Here is a 4,964-nt window from a genome sequence, read left to right as displayed (position 1 = left end):
ATACACGTTAATGATAATGTTTTTATGTTATCGGGCTAAATGGACGATATGGTTTTTCCAAGTACTAAATAACAATTAGAAATCGACACATAATATGCGAAAAAATAGTTTCTCTTTTTTTTTTGAAAACTCTATGTACGGCAGGTAACAGGGAAACGCGACCGGGATGCTGGCCGCTCGCTGATTCGTAGTCAGAGAGGACCACGAGAGCGCCGTTTTTGTTCACTACAGGTCAATGAGTCCATTTCATCATAAAGTTGAACCTTATCCATAGCAAGAATCTTGCCGTAGTTGGAAAAAGTGGCGACGCGCTCGAAGTAACTGCATTAAGTGCTTAGCTGTAGCGGTATTACCCTCATCAGCAACAACAGCGGAAACGACAACAAACAGATATGACACCGACAATGCAAATGAGTCCCTTCCATGAACGCACTCGTATCTTAGGGGTGTACTTATTTTTTTTTTTTTACTTAATACCAATTAGCTCTTGGAAGCTAGAAGGGTTCTGTTAAAAACTAGTGGATAATTGGTAGGTAAAGTACAGTAGATACTTTTTGCCTGGCACATTTGACCTCGGCTAGGCCGAAAGAAAAGATTCGCAATTTATTTCCTGTTGTTTTACACAATTACAATGAACCTATGCATTATTGTGCCACAAAATTTGCAGCAGATTTCACTAGTAAGATTCTACCTTGTTGGCTTAAGGTTTTACTTTAAAACCGCGAAAATAATTAAGACTCTTTTCGCAGATTTGTCGTAAATCTCTCTTTTCACCTAATGGCTTCTTAATGGAAATGGGTAAACTTGAATTATTTCCAATTAATTATTACGTAATTGTAAAGTATTTTCAAAATTAACGAGTAGGACTAAATTCTCCAGCTTGGTAGACCAACAGGTAGCACGCCCTCTTCATCAACGGACCAGATCAGTCTAGAACGTTCTTCTGGTCCCCTCAAAGTTGATGGCCGGACCAAAAGCGAAAGAGACAATATTGGTGACTAAATTTTGTTTATCTATACACGTGCTTGTTATCAGTATTGTTAGATAAATCTACTAGTTCCAAGAAAATTTTTATGAATTCAGATTATTTAAGGACACAGAAAATCAGTTAGATTTATATCAATAAACAATTCATCGACTCATGAAATCTAAATTGTTTCATAGAGAAGGTTTAACTTGTAACCATATTTGAGCTTCAATTACGAAAAAAGTCGGAAAAAAACGACGTTGTGCTCTTGAACTGTTGCTAACCTTCTGATAAGAGTAACGATGAAATTATTTAGGACAAAAAGGTCTAGCGACATGTGAATACGCATGCATATTAAATTACAACGGAAGCGATTTGTCAGAGATTCAGTTGATTTGTACAAACCGATTGGAATAATTTGCTTTCAAACAACCATCTGCAAAATGTTTTTGTTTTCTATGATCCTATATTGGCCACTTGAGAGCCCAAAGCTAACAGTTAGAAACAGTTAACAATAAATAATCCCACCCTATTGTTGCTTCATGAAAAAAAGCGCACATACACCCACCTAAAACAACGTAATGCATACAAAATAAATTTCTACGTTTCGTCTATTCAAAGATTGTCAACTTCTGTTCTTCCATGGCCAGCGAACCCTCACAGATCACTTTATTTGATATAATATATTAAACCTAACCTGGAATAAAGTTGTGGCACTACAAGTGTCTGAATAATCGGTTTAAGTACATAAAAAAATCGGCTCTCTTTGTCAGACAGAAGAAAAGGCACACTTGCCCCCAGTTTACCAAATATGGCCAGCTACCCCAGTTTCTCTCTTTTCGGGACGAGGGGTAAACATCGATCCGCCAATGGGGCCGAAACGTTTATTAACTCAACTTCCATGTTAGTTAGGCACTAGGGACGCACCCGACAAAAATTCTAAACTATTTAAAATTATTCACGACTTGACGGCCAATTGTATCGTCTGAGCATGTGTGTGATTCATCATATGTGGAATTCTATTAGAGCTAGAGAGAGGCAACCTCAACGAAAAGAAGAAGCTGATAATAAAACGTTAAAGCTTTGTTGTTCATTGCGCTTATATGTTGAAAGAATAGTATATAGCTTTATGTAAATTGATCATCTTAAAGGATCTGGTGTAATTTCGCTAAGAAAGCATTTAATAGTGTTAGGCTTCTCTAACGTTAAATTCAGTTTGGAATAATTGTTGTATTCTTGAGACATTTCAATGATATTTTAAGGAGTCTTAATAAGAAAGTAGGACGATGGCAAATTATATGATTGAGCGTTACGCAATATTCCCCTATATTAAAAAAGGTCCGTTAACTTTCGGTATGTTGAAGTATGCAGCGTGTCGGCATGTAGTGTTAAAACATAGCAAGGTTAGACTCTATTACTGTCCGGCTAATAATACATTTATTAAACCTTAGGTTCACCAATTAAGTGCTAAAGAATACACCAGCTCTATATTTCTACAGTTTTGTACCAATCATAGAAAAAATGTTTCCTAATCGAAATTGATCAAAACGAAAAACATCAGACATTACATTTCTGAGAAAGTAATTCATAACTGCCAAGTGGCATGAAATTCGAAAATTCGAAAATTCCAGCGACGTCCTCCAATGGAACCCGCAAGCACACAACAACTGTAGCAGTGGGTTATCACGAAACATTAGTGTGTTTCACTGATCTGCTCGCTCTTTACTGGAGCACATTTATAGATAGAATTTTTACGGTGAAAAGAAGGTACGGATTCTTATCTCAATTTTACGTTTAGACAGATTCGCTTGTTTCATATAACGTTATAGTAGTACAAAATTTTTTTCATAATATTTCAATAAATCAGGAATAAGGCCTTATTGATATGGAGCTACTCAACTGCTTTATTTTGGCAACAAATTCCAATTTATACGAAATACTTTCTTCAATTCTACCATTATAATTTAGTGCGCGTAGACTTACGTATCCATATCGTAACGTGAAGGATCTTCACTCGTGCATAGCTATATATTAACTTCAGTGCTTTTATTATACTTGGAGGGCAACCCTTTAAACACTCCCATCCAACAGCAGCCACAACGGTGCCCCGCGAATACTTAAGATTTTGACTAAGTCCTCTCGTCATTCGCTTGAGGTGATTAAAAAAAAATTTCTTGGCAGGTCTTTAAACACCCCCCTGATTGTTCTATATTTATTGACTATTTTCAAATTAATATACATACATTCAGCATCTTTATTTAGACATGCACTTCAGAGATACTTCAAAAATGTTCCTTCCTTTTTTTAATTCCCTTCTGTCCTTTTTTATTTATTCAAAATTAAAATAATATCCAACTCTATCCAAATAGAAACCAATGGCAGAGTATTATAGGAACCCATTTTCTAGAATACGTAAGAGCAAAGCCAAACAAGCATAGAGAAGTACCCTGTGTCAGTGCCAGCAACGAGTTTAGGGGCTCTTTCGTCCTCCGCTCTTTCGTCCCCTCGAACTGGAAGAATTCCACAAGGACGAATAACAAGGTTGATATGACCCTGCCGGCATTCCACTGTCAGTGCCCAGGAGTGGGGGAGGGGCGGGTTCATCCTCTCGCCCCTACCAGACCCCAGAGAAGGGGATAAACAAGAGGCGCTCGGGAATGACCTGGACCCGTTGTACAACACGGGGAAGAAGACGGTTTGTGTTGACAGGGTCCGCGCAGATACAGAGGCAAACCGGGGTGATGGGTGGTCTGGAAACTTCTATATATAGTCTAGTTGATTGCCAGGCATTTCTGGAGAGGAGCAAAGGGACGCCGGACAAGTTGTTGCAATGGGGCTTTTTACTTGAGAAAATGAGGCTTTGCCGGTATTCCGGTTCACCTAATTATGGAGTGAAGTGCTTCGAGCTAATCATGGAATGATTAGTGCAGAAAAACAGTAAAGGCTAGCTTAATTTAATTTTTAGCTGTGAGCTCAGTAAATTCAATTGATTTTGATACTTCTCTTGTTGACCACAGGCAAGCAATTTTTTTACACCGTTGTTTGAATCAAATTTAAATATATCTGTTTCCCGTCACTGCTTCTGTATAAAAGTGTTGTGACGAGCGTTAAAATAGTTTTTCGCATCTAAAGAGATGTTTCTTAGCAGTAGTTTGTTTTTCAGTAGCGAACATCACAGTTTATACCTAATACGTGTATAAATTTTCTGCATCAAAAAAAACTGTCGTCCACTCAGACTGACTCATTGGTGCTTTTCCTATATATGGTAAAAGCAAAGCTTTGTAATCACAACCATATTGCAAAAAGCTACTACACTAAGCTTAAAAACAATAAAAGCGGTAGCCACCTTAAAAAAACTCGGGAGTAGTATTCAACCCCTTTATACTAAAAATACAAAGCTTTATACTAAAAAAGAAACTGAAGCTTCTAAAGCGTCTCGCTTTGCGATTAGACAGAGAACAAGAGACACAGCTGGAGTTGGGCACTCTAACGCATCAATACACAGGTATTTTAAAAGTCACGGCTATTTTCAGAATATTAAATAAAACTTAAGTTTGTGAAAAGCAGACATGCTTCGCCTTCGTTAAGCTTTCAAGGAATGAACTATGTTATAGATCCTTTTCCCTTCCATATACGTCACCAATTTTCCCTTTCCTTGTTATTTACAAAAATTAATTTGGAAGTGCTTTGCACGAACCCTCAACAAATTCTTCATAATATGAAAAATACCAATAACAATTTGACCAAAATTAGTAAGCTCTTCATAAACTTCAACCAAAGTAATTGTCCTTACCCGTTAATAGAGCGGTCATACATCCTGAACGCACTTCACCGCTGTCATCAGCAAAATGATAATGTGACATATATATATATATATATATATATATATATATATATATAATGCAAATCTAGAACAGGAACTTGACTCAGGCAGCACTAGATTACGAAGAAAACTTAAAAAAAACGGCAGTTATATGGAAGGTTTGGCAGGTTCAAC

General features: G+C 37.0%; 1 long non-coding RNA gene across 1 annotated transcript in view; it reads left to right on the top strand.

Moving 5' to 3' along the window:
- The window catches only part of LOC111261838 (uncharacterized), an 11,675-nt gene extending 9,617 nt beyond the window's left edge, over window positions 1-2,058 (top strand). Inside the window, exon 2 of the long non-coding RNA XR_002681238.2 lies at window positions 145-2,058. This is a non-coding gene — a long non-coding RNA (uncharacterized LOC111261838). The remainder of the gene's footprint in view (window positions 1-144) is intronic.
- The last annotated feature ends 2,906 nt before the right edge of the window (window positions 2,059-4,964 follow it).

The sequence above is a fragment of the Varroa jacobsoni genome, unplaced genomic scaffold (genome assembly GCF_002532875.2).
Source record: "Varroa jacobsoni isolate VJ856 unplaced genomic scaffold, vjacob_1.0 scaffold_600, whole genome shotgun sequence".
Lineage (NCBI taxonomy): Eukaryota > Metazoa > Arthropoda > Arachnida > Mesostigmata > Varroidae > Varroa > Varroa jacobsoni.
The sequence above is the reverse complement of the archived record's forward strand: the minus strand, read 5'-3'. Positions and strand labels throughout refer to the sequence as shown.